The sequence below is a fragment of the Barbus barbus genome (genome assembly GCF_936440315.1).
Source record: "Barbus barbus genome assembly, chromosome: 3".
NCBI classification, from domain to species: domain Eukaryota; kingdom Metazoa; phylum Chordata; class Actinopteri; order Cypriniformes; family Cyprinidae; genus Barbus; species Barbus barbus.
Window position 1 is genome coordinate 1,685,749 of NC_136731.1, and position 14,680 is coordinate 1,700,428.

The 14,680-nt window shown below is 40.6% G+C and overlaps 2 protein-coding genes across 2 annotated transcripts in view; both read left to right on the top strand.

Moving 5' to 3' along the window:
• The window catches only part of LOC306856321 (uncharacterized protein), a 1,000,538-nt gene that overhangs the window by 733,600 nt on the left and 252,258 nt on the right, over positions 1-14,680 (top strand). The window lies entirely within an intron of this gene.
• Positions 1-14,680, top strand: part of LOC306856510 (uncharacterized protein) — a 92,699-nt gene that overhangs the window by 45,157 nt on the left and 32,862 nt on the right. The gene's annotated exons all lie outside the window — the stretch shown is intronic.

The window sequence follows — 14,680 nt, forward strand, 5'->3', positions numbered from 1 at the left end:
GGTGTTCAATCACGAGGCTCTCGAGACAGCGGGGTTCGCTCACGAAGCTCCCGAGACAGCGGTGTTCGCTCACGAGGCTCCGAGACAGCGGTGTTCGCTCACGAAGCCCCCAAGAGAGTGGTGTTCGCTCCCGAGAGAGTGGTGTTCGCTCCCGAGAGAGCGGTGTTCGCTCACGAGGCTCCTGAGACAGCGGTGCCCGCCCACGTTTCCCCTGAGAGAGCGGTGTTCGCTCACGAAGCCCCCGAGAGAGCGGTGTTCGCTCACGAGGCTCCCGAGACAGCGGTGTCCGCTGATGTGCCCCCCCGAAGCGGTGGAGCCCAGCATTGCCCGCTCCAGGGTCGCAGCTCCACACACACCGCTGTGGTGGCCGCTGGTTCTGCCCTGGATCTCCATCCCGCCGGCGCTGCCTCAGGCCCCAGGTCCCCCTCCGCTACACGGGCCTGGCCCACCATCCCTCCCCCTGTTCCATCGTCCCTCCCCCTGGAGGACTTTTGGGGGGTTTGGTGGAACGTCTGGAAGCCGTTCCTTAAGGGAGGGGTCATATCACGAGTCCGGGCCCTGCGCTTTGCCCTGTCGCCACCAGAGGTCACCATCTCCCTTCCTCCCGGACTCACCTCACGTAATAACATACACCTGCCACATCACTTACACCTGCCTAACCACACACACCTGTACACTGTACACCCGCAGCTGTTCCCCATTGCCATGGACTATTTATGCACCACACTCCTACTACTCTGTCTGGTTAGATTAATTGTATTTGGCATACTTGTGGTTGAACTCAGGGGATATATACATTGTGTTAATGCTATTTGCCGTTTGATGTATCCCATTTCTTTTCTGTTTAGTTTTTTGTGCCGTGTTGGCCTTTTTGTTTGATATTAAAAGCACCTTACCTGCACTTGGACTCTGACCTCGTCTTTTCACGGCGTACCGTGACAACAAACAGTAAAAGAATAAAGTGCAAATCTAAAAGGATCATGTTTTTTTTAGAATATAATTAGAATAGAGAGTGCTAGAGTTATGGGGTCAAATAAAAATGGAAGAGTGTGTTTTTAGTAAATTCTTAAAGACGGCTAAGGACTCAGCTGCTCTGATTGAGTTGGGCAGGTTATTATCATTAGGCAATAATATGAAAGAAGCAAACAAACACAGACCTAAACATGACATTATATAAATACATTATATATTACATATTATAATGTTATATAGAAACAACATTAGAAATCTGTGAAAATGCTGTTATACAATTTCTGATACTTTCTGGTGTGCAAATTTGTGATTCTTTTCTTTCCTTATTTTATTTTTTATTTTATAAATTTTTGTTGTTGTTCTGCATCGTTACCAATTTGGAAATAAAAAAGGGATCACATCACCAAAGCCTGTGTGTCTGTAGTTGCCTGTGTATCACCAAGGCCTCTAGTTGGCGCTAACGAGCATCCTCAAAGATGAAGAAGTCACACTGTTAGGATTGGTCCAACGTGCTCTGAAGTGAAATTTTAATCTCACAAAGTGTTTATTCATTTTAGGGGTCAGCTAACTGTGATGTGACACTGTAGTGTATACTTTTCAAGTGTTTAAATGTGTAATCGTTTTGTTAGTTGAATTCATTTGTTACCGTAAAAATAACCACGCCGGCGCTCTGCGGACGGTTCGCCCGCACGCAGGTAACGTTACTGCGAGTGTGGATGAACAAATACTGAAGTTACAGTGGGCTTTATCATGATATAAAAAATTTTAAAAACGCTGTTTATTAATATAATGTTCTGTAATGGTGCTTTCAGTCATTGATTTAAGTGAAGTGACATACCGCCAAGAATGGTGACCCATACTCGGAATTCGTGCTCTGCATTTAACCCATCCAACGTGCACACACACACACACACACACACACACACACACACCGTGAACACACACCTGGAGCAGTGGGCAGCCATTTATCCGACCCTCTAACCATTAGGCCACGACTTCCCCAACGTGGTCATTTGTCATCCCCAATGATTTAATTATTATTTCAGAACTGTTAGATAAAATAAAAATATGTCCTTTTTTTCATTTGTATAAGCCACTTTCCATGTGCTCAGTATGCTCAGTAATGTTGTTTAATTAGTTTTGTTTACTGATATAGTGCATCAATAATAAAATACATTTAACTGAGAGAGAAAAAAACATTTTGTGTGTGCATTAATAATTAATAAATGATTAGTGTGTCCACTTTACTTTACAGTTCACTTTAACAGGTTAATGATGTTCATAAATCATTAATAAATGGTTCACAGGTGTTCACTTGTAAGATTCAGGTTCACAGGTTATTAACGTTTATAAATCATTAATAAATGGTTCACAGGTCATGAAATCATTTGCACCATGAAATAAATCAGGAATCTGGTTTTGAGTGAAATAAGTATTAATAAATATATTTGTTAAGCATTTATAACATGTGAGTTAAAAATGGCTCACTATTTGGCAGGTATTGCATATTATACTGCTTTTGTATAATAGAACATACCAAGCCCATCATGATATATAGACCAAGATTAGAATTAAACTGAGTAACAAATGTTGGATATCCAAAATAATAAAAAAGATGTTCGCTATCATCCTTTTACCCTTGTGTTTTATATATCTGTCGCTGTTTTGCACCCTTAACCCTTAATTTCTGACCCTGTGGTGGACATGTAGCTGATGATGAGTAAGAAAGATTAGTTTGGTAAAGGTCTTCTGCAGTAGTAGATGACTTCTTATTGGCCTTTATCCATGAATTTCTTCCAGAGAATGTAGCAGTATGGGGCAAAACTAGTCAGTCATCAACTTTAGCAGGATCTCATCCTGAAATGGCTATTGATGGATCTATGAACAGCTGGACACACACTAACGAAGAGACTGATCCATGGTGGAGAGTGGATCTACTGAAAGTGTACAAAGTGAACAGAGTGACCATCACTAATAGACCGACCAGTGCTGATAGGATTAATGGAGCGGTGATTCGTATCGGGAACTTTCTTGACATTTACAACAACACCATGTGAGGATTTCTTTCTTTTGATTTGATTTCTGTGGCTGAAGTGAAGAATGAACAGAAACAGATAACAGATGATCTTTCTGTTTGTAGATGTGTTGTGATTTCTACTCTTGAAGCCGGTGCCACGGCCACTTTCTCATGCGGTGGTATGGAGGGACGTTATATGGTTGTTCATCTTCCTGGAAATCTGAAGATTCTTAGTATTGCTGAAGCTGGAGTCTACGGGCATTTGGCAGGTAATTAGTTTTTGTAGAGCACTTTATTGAATGTGACAAATACTTTTTTAGAAACTTACTTTAAACTCAGTTCACCAGAAATCACGCTCATGTCTTTCCAAACCAGTATGACACTATTCATGTTTAACTGGTGTCTTATGTACAGATGATTCTGATAAACATGGGGCTTGAGCATATAACAGGGATGCAAACTCATCATGGGTGAAAAAGGTGACAAAGATCCCCCCTAAAATATTTTAAAAACCTTTATGATTTTTACATTTAGTTCATGAAGATGAAAAATTGTCTCCTGGTGGAAAACAAAGATTTGTAAGATGAAAATGACATGAAATTACCAGTAGATGCCAGCAGAGGATCACTCATTAGCTCAGTTGCCGTTTCCACTCCCTGTTTTTTCCCAAGTTTTGCTCTTGGATTTATTACAAATTGACTATGAGGTATAGCAAGTGCAGGAAGTCACAAAAACAAATAAGCCCAGACACCAACAGCCTAGAAGGGTTAATTGACCTATCGGTAAGCCCCTCCCCTCAAACGCAGATGAGCCAATAGCAGTCGAGTAGCAGTTGCATGGAGAGCAGAACTCGGACATCTTTAGGTTTCAGCGCCATAGAGAAACACTGGACGATCCGAAGAGGTTTATGCTACAAAAAATGCAAAAACTATGTCTGGGGTACTTGTAACACTGATTCCAGGCATCCTGAGAGGATGAGCTGTATAACTTATTTTATTACATTTCCTGAATCCAAACAAAACAGAGCAAAATGTCCCAAAGCATTCAACCTCAATCCAAATGAAGACAAAAACATTCATTTTATTTATTTTATGGTTGTCATACACTCATTAAGTTACAATTTTCATCTGCTCAAGCAGAACGTTAATGTCATCTTGTGCTTTAGCAAGGTATCTCTGGCTAAAACTAGCTAACGTTAAAGTTAGTGAGTCCATGCTAATGTACAAACCTAAATAGTGGACTGTTCTCGTGTCTTGTACAGTGTAGGGCAAAAACACATAAATGAAGGTCTGCATTTCACTATCTCTCCATATTAAACTGGTTAAATGTACATTAATTTAATCGTACCCTGCAATACATAAACAGTGTTGATCCTGCATGTTGTCATCCGCGATCGTGATGACCGACCGTAATATGAGACTTCTCCCGCTTGCATTGTGATCTGTAAACCCTCGCTTCGAGTTACCCACCGTATTTATTTTTTTATATTTTATAAATCACTTTTTGGAAATTTTAATTCCCATTTGGTGGCCTTCTGTGTCCAAAATTGTGCAAAAACATCGTGGGACAAGGTTTTCACACTGCAGCTGTCATTGTAAGACAGTTATCTGTTTGTCCAAGGGAGCAACAGTAACTAAGGGGGCGGGGCTTACGATAGGTCAATTATTTAAATATTTAATGGAGTCATTGGATGTCCATTTTCCACCAGTAGATATGATTCTTTAGGGTCTTAATGAAAAGTCTATAACATACATTGGTTAAAATTTCTTAATGATAGTGTAAAAAACACCTTCTTTACCGTGTCAAAATCAGCTCTGTTTTCATCAAGCAATTCTAGTCCATGTTCCTTTAATGCTAATGAGCTCTGCTGACCCCGCCCCTCTCTTCAGTGAGATGACGAGCAGACTGTAAACTTCAGTGAGATGACGAGCAGACTGTAAACTTCAACCACGAAACTGGCTAACTAGCACGTTATTAGGAAAGGCGATTTGCAAAGATTCATTAAAAATAAACCTTATACTCACTTCTTCTGTAGATGAAGCTGGATCACAAATGATTCACGCGAACATAGATGTACAGTGCCTTGCGAAAGTATTCATACCCCTTAATTTTTTTCACGTTTTATGTTGCTTAAAAACTTAAATGATTCCATTACATAAGTAATTATACCCTTATCTGGTGTAGCATTTTGACCAATCAGACACAATTTTGCATTTGATTTAACAAATCAATTAGTTATTAGATTAACAAATGGTCACAGACCCCCCACCCAATACACATACTGGTGCTGGTGTGTCTGTCAACAACTCCAGGTCCCTGGTTTCATGGCAACCCATCTGATAACACTTGTTTTATTGCTCAAAGGAATGCGGGAACTCACTTCTTTGCCTCTTAGGAAAGACACATTACACCATAAAAATGGACTCTTCTCTACTTAATTCATAGAAAACCCTTCTTTGAATGAACACACATATCTTCAGGTCATTGTGTATATTATCACTTGTATATGTTTTTGTGTATTGTACTGTTTTCTGCATGCTTATGATAGATCACTAGGTAATATCACTTTAGCTGCATCATGTTTAGTCTCTATCAATTCGTATTTGGATGATCTAATTGAGAGTGAATATTACATGTCGATACCTATGCAACATATTAGTGTCCTGAGAATCTTTAGAAGTTTGTGCATTAACCCAGGCGAATTACCTATGCAAATTATCATGTTCAGAGACAAAGGGTCATAAAGATTTCCCTCCAAAAATCCAGGACTCCATTGGGTATTTGACACCCCAGAGGTGTGACCTCTATAGCAGATAAAGCTCCCACTTCAGAGACGCCCCGGCAGTCTGCGGTTTTGTTGGATCCTAAGAGGATGTGAGCTAGAACTTTTTCTGACCCTCTTAAGTTTTTGTGCCAGGCCTTTGCGGCCTTGTCTTTCCATTCATCCAAGCTCCCTGGACCTCAGCGTGATCTCTTTCTTAGCTCTTTTTCATTCAAAACTTGGAAGAACATTTCTACCTGAGAACATTTTTGGAATTCATCACTCTTCAACCCGGAAGAACGTGATCGGGAGTCCAAAATTTTGAAACCATGAAGACTTTCATCTGAGACTGCATTCCGGACACTCGACCCGACCAAATGCATTGCAAGTATTGTACATTTAACTAAACGAAACAGAGGTTTAGTATAAGCTATAGACCTCGTTATGAATGGCGCTGATGGTTTCTGATTCTGCCTTGCATATTAAATGTGTCTTTACGATTTTGACCCTTGCTACATGCTCTAATGCATTAATTCTTAAGAAGGTGTTTTCTGTGGCCAAGAAAATATCCTTTCTTAGAGTTGATACGAACTTGCACTGAATGTTCGCTGGACGGACAGATCAGTTGATGGCAATTTAATTTTGCTACAGTTATTACTGTCAGCCGATATAAATAATTGTAATTAATCATAATTAATTGTAATTATTTATATACAATTCCCTTTTGAGCTTATAAATTGTTACACTGGGACAGTTGGAATTTAGCTCAGGAGCATTCATATTGCTTGTAGGTGTTACTAGACTTTGAGTGAAGTTAACCTGTGGCAAATTCAGTTGAATGGGTATGATTTGGAAAGGCACACACGTCTTAATAAAAGGTCCAACAGCTGATAATGCATATCAGAGCAAAAACCAAGCCCCGGGGTGTCAAAAGAACTGTCTGAAGAGCTCAGAAACATGTTCAGAGTTCAGAAAAAAAATTCTGCTTCATTGACGCATGTAGTCTCTGTTACCCTTAATGGAAGAAGTTTGAAACAACAAGGATTCTTCTTAGAGCTGGCCTCCTGGCCAAACTGAGCAATTGATGGAGAAGGGCTTTGGTTAGAGTGGTGACCAAGAACCTAATGGTCACTCTAGTTGAGCTTCATGATTATATGTGGAGATAGGAGAAATCTACAGAAGGACAAACGTCACTGCAACAGCGATCTGGGCTTTATGGCAGTGTGGCCAAACTCAAGACAAAAGAAAACATACTTGGAATTTACAAAAAAGCACCTAAAGGACCCTCAGACTCTGAAAAACAAGATTCTCTGGTCTGATGAACCTCAATTCTAAGCATCATGTTTGAAGGGAACCAGCTCTGCTCATCATCTGCAGAGTACCATCCCAAAAGTAAAGTGTGCTTGTAGCAGTCTCATGCTGTGGGTCTGTTTTTCAGCAGCAGGGACTGAGGGACTCATCAGAATAGAAGAAAAGCTGAATGCACCAAAATATAGAGATAGCCTTAATGAAAACCCAGTCTAGAGCATTCAGAACCTCAGACTGGGCAGAAGGTTCACCTTCCAACAGGACAATAGACCTACACACACAGCAAGAGTGGCTTATAGACAAGTCTGTGAATGTCCTTGAGTGGCCTGAACCTGAAAATGTGCGTCTGCCCCATCCAACCTGACAGAGCTTGAGAAGTGAAGAGGTGAGGAGAAGAAGAGCAAATAATTGCCAAATGCTGATGAGCAAAGCTTATCGCATCAAACACAAAAGACTTGAGGCAGTAAAGGTGTTTCAGCTTTTTTTTTTTAGTTAAGGGTATGAATACTTATGCAATGAACTTATTCCAGAACTTTTTATTAACTTTTTTTTTTTATTATTATTAATTTACAACGTTGTTACAATTCTGTTTTTGCTTTTTCAATATGGTGAATGGAGTGTAGAATGATGTAAAAAAAATTTAAAGCAGTTAACATAATTGTAGGATATCAGAGACTGAATCAGACAATTTTAAGATGCATCAGAACATTGAAATCTGAGGAGCTGGAATGCAGAGAGGCCTTAAGGAACAGGACGTCATAAATCTAGTTGGAAGCAAGCAATCCCAACTAGCAAGCCTCTTTCACCAAACAGCTTGCAACACTGAGACAAATAACACTTATTGATAATTCCAATTCAAGAAGGAGACTGTCAAATTTTTTGCAAATAATCAAGACTGATTGTCAAAGAGATGGCCATCACGTGTTCCACGATTGAATTCACAAGCTTCCTTAGACTGACTTCTCCCCCACATAGAAGACAGTCCAACCAACATTCCTTTGTCTAAAGAACATGCCTTCGTTCTCCATAGAACTAAACAAAGACTTTCTTTTTCATATGCCCATAAAATCATCCTAAAAGGACATTTTTATGCAGAACCCCACATATGATTTGAATATCCTTGTTTTAATCAAATATTATGTATGTCTTTTTAATCATTATCGAAATAGTTAAAGAGAAATATTTAATGTTTAGTATGTATGAGCTCCAATAAATTCTTTGTCAAATGTATCATAGTCTTGTTATAAAAATCAATGTTGAAAAGGTATACTTTGCACGAGCCTGTAAAGTTTGGACCATGTGACTGATAACAAGCTGGTTTATGATGTAAAGAACACACCCTAGCTAAGATAATAGCCTATCTAATTGGTCAAGACATCCAGATGGGACGGTCTGAAAGCTGAGTTTAAAACTCTTGTCCGCTTTCTCCTCCCTCTCTCTGACTCTCCAACCCTTGTCCCTCTCATCGAGTGCTGCTCTTGGAGCGTGCTCTGGCCCACGTGCCATAATGAGAAGGAAAACAACTTAGTCTCGTTACATCATTTTATTTTTATTCTTTTAGTTTAGTTTCTTTTCTTTCCGTGGAGTTTCGTGTGTTAATTTAAGTTTGAAACAAAGTCCAGCTTCGACTGCACTCGCTTCAACTTCCAGCAAGCCAACGCCCATAGTCGTTACTTCAAAGACTAATGAACTTCCAGCCAATCAGACACTTTGGGAAACCCCCCCTGTCTGCATGAGGACACAACCCCGTTACACAGGCAAAGCAAGCAACACACCTCCAGGTTCTAACAGGTTCTAATTGGTGTATTTAATATAAATTTTAGCCTCATTGAGAAACTCAAAGCGAGGGTTAAATAAGTGATTGATGGTTGTTCAGGTCTATGCAATAGCACATATTGCTGTGAACTTGGGATTTCACATTTCCATTCTCTTAAACTCATCCTTTCCTCACTTTCTCTCTTTCTGCAACGTGTGAATGTGTGAATGCTTGTGTTCATATGTTAGATTAGTTTATGTCTTAGGTTTATATAAATAAAATCTGATTTATATTTTAAAAGAGAAGTATCTTGTGTTTTCTGCTCACAAGTTAATGCCTTAATCTGTCGATTTCGTTACTGTGCTATTTAATAGTGTTTTCACTATATTTGGGATTTTAATATCCAGTGCAGAGTTTGTCATACGGCTCGTTCAGTGAATCGCCGTAACACTGATTCTGTTCAAATCCCTATAAAATCATAAATGATTCCCTTTGAGCTAAATTAAACTATTTCTTTAAATTACGTATTAATATTATAAAATGTATAACCCCTACATTTTTATTGGTGGAGAATGCGGGCAGATTAATCTAAATTGTGAGCATAAACCAAGTATTTAATCTTTTTCTATTGCCGCAGATGAGAGACGAGACTATAGTGTGTGTGTGTGTGCGCGTGAGTGACGTCAGCTGCGCGCGCCCCGCTTGAATGAATGAAGACAGCAAAAGAGCTTCTCAAACTGCAGTAAGTGAACTTAAAGTTAACAGCTGAGATCGTACAATAAGGTCGAAATTGAGCATGTTCCTCTGTTTCTGTAATGCCTTGTTTTATAGTTGAAGTGATGTCCTGCGGGTTCCAGGTCAGTCAGTAGCTATTCTCCTGAATCTCAGTCTGTTAGCAGAACGAAGCTAAACTGCAGTGATTCAAAGGGAAATAAATCGGTGGATAAAGAATAGTTTTGAGCGTGTTCCTCAATCCTATTCATCAGAGCCATTATTATTCATAGTTTGATTAGCAGTGCGTGTTCCATTGTTAAATCATCTATGACTCCCTCAGATAAACATTAGACAATAACGCTTGTCTGTTTGTGTAACTGTTCACTAGGTGAAGTTAATCTCGCTCAACACTGCGTGTGTCCGGGAGATTTTAATGGGAGTTTTGAAAGCTTTGTCAAGTAAAGTTTAACTTTGAACCAACAGCGAAGAAAACCTGTTGTGTTTATGTGTCCAGAGAAACTGGCACGGCTTCTGATACATCACTGTTTCCCCTGCAGCACCAAGCTGTTATTTTAATAAGTTTAACTCTGAACGAACTGAGAGTTTAAGCGCCACATCGCAGAACAACTAAAAGCGGTGTTGTTTATTTGTACAGTGTTGAAATGCGCTGACATTTCATGTAACATGCTTAACTGTACTGGCAATGCAACGTTTGTTTTGGTTTCCACAGTTACATCGTGACACGGAAGGCTTAACCTACTTCCGGAGCAACTTTGTACTGCGCACGCGCAGCACATCGATGCTGATGTAAACAAACTCATGCTGTTGCTAAGCTAACGAAACGGTTGTTTACATACAAGTCTATGCTAAAACCATTAGCCTCAAAGGTTAGCAGTTAGCATTAATATCCGGTGGTTTAATACAGTGTGTGTGTTTGGAAAGCTAAAGTGATTTAACCCTTTAAACACCTCTCAACTAATAGACTTGTTGGTCTTTCTATTTCTTATTTCTCTAATTTCTCACTTCTTACCACTTGTTTGCATTTTACTAGAAAGGGAAATACTAGTTCACAATTAATAATTGTGCCAAATTCAAAAATGTAATTAAAACATTAAATTTATTTGGAATCATTCAAATTTCCCTCAGATCATTTCATATGATCAATACTTCTAGTATTCTCTTCTGGGCCTAATTATTTTAGAAACAAATAAGTCTTGAACTTGGAAAGTTTAAGTAAACTGATTCTATCTAATTGATTTATTACCCATATTAATAGATTCTATTCAGACTTATACTCACTCATTACTTTATTGCGTTTTATTCCCTCATTCTTCCTGTTTTGGTTATACACTTAGCCACTATTTTCTATTTTTATTTACTGATTTTCTCCTTTATTTAATTTCAATTTCACTTTGTCTCACCTGAGCCTTAATAGGAGACAGTGTTATTCGTTACTACGAGTTCAAATAAAATTAAGAGACAAATCTCTTGCACCCAAAATTTTATTTTTGTGGATTAGTTGTGGAGCAACTGACAACAACTCGTAGTCGGCATAACTGCTTGCTAGTGGACCCGATCCACTCGATTTACTGTCTCTTTCTCTTCTCTCCTGTTCTCTCCTGCTTTCTTTCCTCTTCACTTTTCACATTTGTGGGGACCTGCAAGGACCATCAATCGATTCTAAGCGAATGTGATACACAATCTTGTCAAAAAGACTAATCATCTTTACGAATTTGATTGTAATTGTTCTTCCTAACCTCCCTACATTAAAACGCAATCAAGATTTTAACATCTCATGCAACGCTGAGATCAATTTTAATAAAGACGTTTTGAGCAACCGTTGCCTTCGCAGCCTCCCTGGTGAGTGGTCCAACTGTAAGGTGTACGTTGTCAATCCTGTCAGACTAAAAAGAGATATCAGAATTATTATTATATTCATCTGTCAAGAACAGAGATTTAATAATATTGTTTGCCTTCTTGATAACATTCAATTGAAAAAAACAAAATTAAATAAATAATTTTCTTCTTCATAAAAAAAAAGGAATTGTTTATTTTAATTGAATTTGTTTTTCACCTGTTTCTCTCTTTCCCCTCTTCCTCATTAGAGTGATGAAGTCTTCACATCTTTAGTCTACTACCTAGACACCCTGCGACCAACACAGTCATCACCACGCTACACTAGTGGTTCAAAATCACTGACACAACACTTAGTAGCCTCACCACACATAGGCTTTTACTCCACACAGATCTGTGTCAGTCTCTCTTCTCCCTTGCGTGCCAACATGCCGCAGACTGCAAACCCCTTTGCACAAGGGGAAGATGGGAACACTTGGCTGAGAGGCACGACAGACAGCCTCACCCCCAAGACCCTTGAACTGTTATTATTTTTTATAATAATCCTAAGCCTGAGAAGATTCCTGACACAAGATTCAAGCCAGAACAACAACCACGAGGAGCTAGTCAAAATCTCCAGCTCTCTAAGCTATGCCTTCACAACCCAGCTGAAACTGAGCGACAAGCACGTCACCCACCTTCAAGAGGAGCTGACACGTGCTCAACGCCGCATAGACAAGCTGGAAGTGAAAGTTCAAGATCATCTCAAAGCACCCAACGAGAGGGAGCAGGAATCAACGGAACAAGTTAAGGAGCTCCAAGCAGCCCTGACAGCAGCTCAGCTCGACCAACAACATGCAAAGGCTGCCCAGAGAGACCTGGTAAACAGACTCCAGTATGCTGAACAGCTCCTAGAGAAAGCCAAGCATGACATCAGCGACAAGAATGCTGAAATCAGTGCCTTCAAAGACCACCTTGAAAGGTACAGTTCTGAAATAGACACTCTGACCCAACAACTAGACGATACCAACGATCAGCTCTACATGGTCAGAAAAGAACTTAAACATGCTCATGAGCAGAAACAAGAGCCAAGGCGAGAGAAACAGCTCTCAGCCTCACCTCTGCTGAGCATAGCAGAGTCCCACATCCAAGAACTGGTATACAGCGAAAGAAGCGAAGAGCCACAACCCAAAACCTCACCTGCCTTCGCCACAGAACTCTTTCCTGTCAACGAAAGAAAACCTCCCATCCAAGCAGACCTCGGAGCTGCACATGGGATGACCATCAACGACCTCGACAAGCTGTCTAAAAACATCAGCAAGTTCGACCCGAACTCCACAGAGGGCCACACCATCCAGGCCCATCTTCAAGATATCGACTTCTATCTGGAAATGAGCCCTCATGTGACTGACAGAGACAGGTTATACCTCCTTAGAGCCACGTCCAGTTCCGAGGTACGAAACTTTCTAGATCAACAGCCCAGTCGAACGAAGTCAGACTACCAGCTACTTCGTGAAGTCCTGATTAAAGAGTTTACAGACTCTGAATCTGAACATGGACTGTTAACTGCCTTAGAAACCAAACAAGGTCGACAAGAGGCTCCACAAGCTTACTACAACCGACTCCGACAAGCCTACTTCGGTGCACACAACGAACCTGACCTTGAAGAGGATGTGAACTTCAAAAGCCTCTTCCTAAGAAATCTGCACCCTGGAGTCAGCCACCATCTAGGCGTCATGGCCTGTCCACGCTCCATGACCATCCAACAGTTGCGTGACCTAACACAGAAGGCCTACAACAAGCAGAAGATGGCCTCAAAGAAAGGTAACACAACCTCCACACTCTTGAACTCTGTCAACAAAGACTCAAGCTTTGCACTGGACGACACCCAGTTGCATCACAACACCAGAGTCCTCCATCAAGAGCACAGAGAACGTGACCCCCATGTCCACAACAGCTATCAGCCCAACCGCTGGAAAAATCCATGGGACCAGCCACGCTTCTCAAGAAACCACAACAACTGGAAACCTAACCAGACATCCAAAGGTAATCGCCTGACGCATCCAAGAGCAACTTGTGTGGGTAAGCGACAACGAAACCCACCTCAGCACCACTCAGACATGCACAGTGCTGAGTATGCACAAGAACAAGACAGCTTACCATCAGAAGACATGGAACAAGTCATGAAACAACTGAATGAGTTCCTTCAAGATAAGCTGAACACGGATGACTACCAAAATCGAGTCATGCTCGCTGTGACCAGCGACAGAACGGAAGGCCGGTGATCACATGGTACAACACCATATCAGAGATGACAAGCACCTGTTCAACAACCACCCAGAATGAACAAGTCTCTCACGGCCAACCGTTGATGAAAACTGAGGTACCAGAGAACATCACCTCAGTCACCCATCACTCACTAGCAAACTGCTAAATGAACTCCAACTTCAAGAACCACATTCACGTCTGTGCAACAGTAACCACCAAAGCACAGAAGGTCAGAAAGTCTGCCACATCCAGAAGGCAGCACAAGAGGAATGCAACATAGGAGACGAAGTTTGCATCCCAGCTTCACACAGCCATGCCAAACTACCTCCGACTGTCTGCTTAAGAACTTCCTGCCTTGCTGGACTGACCCCCATTAGATCATGGACACGCCCTCATCCACGCCAAGGATGTAGAGAGCCAGTCTTCACTGATATACCCGAAAAGGGGGGAGACCACACAGACTGAAACAGATCTGACCACACCTACACTACACCATTAACACACATCACATTACCTACACCCAGAGGTAACCACATCTACTGATAACACATTCCACAAACATATTCTTCTCACAAGTAGAATATACAAATTGGAGCATAACATGAAGTTACATACACCACCATGAAGAAACATGCAGCTATCCTCACAATAGGTAGAACACCTGATACTAAGTTAAGGTACATTACTTCCTAGCTGCACATGACATCTTAGCTCAACAGAAGTTGCCAACCACGCTAGGAAAACCCACAGCAGCTTTGTTTTGTTTTGTTCTTCTTTCACCTATACTTTTCCTTCCCCTCTTTCTTTAGTAGGTGAAACACCTAGACACCCTGCAAGGGTCAAAGGTCTGATATTAGGATTGACTCGTCACACCTAATATCCGCAAGCCACTCTAAACTGAATGGAAGCCAGAGAGCTCCATGCACAATAGGTCAATTCATTTTACCACAAATGAAACTAAAGGTGAACATTCTTAAGTCCAGACAACTTAGAAGGAACAAACTAATTTAATCACAAAACTTGATCGAAGAATCAAAGTATTGAACCGAAT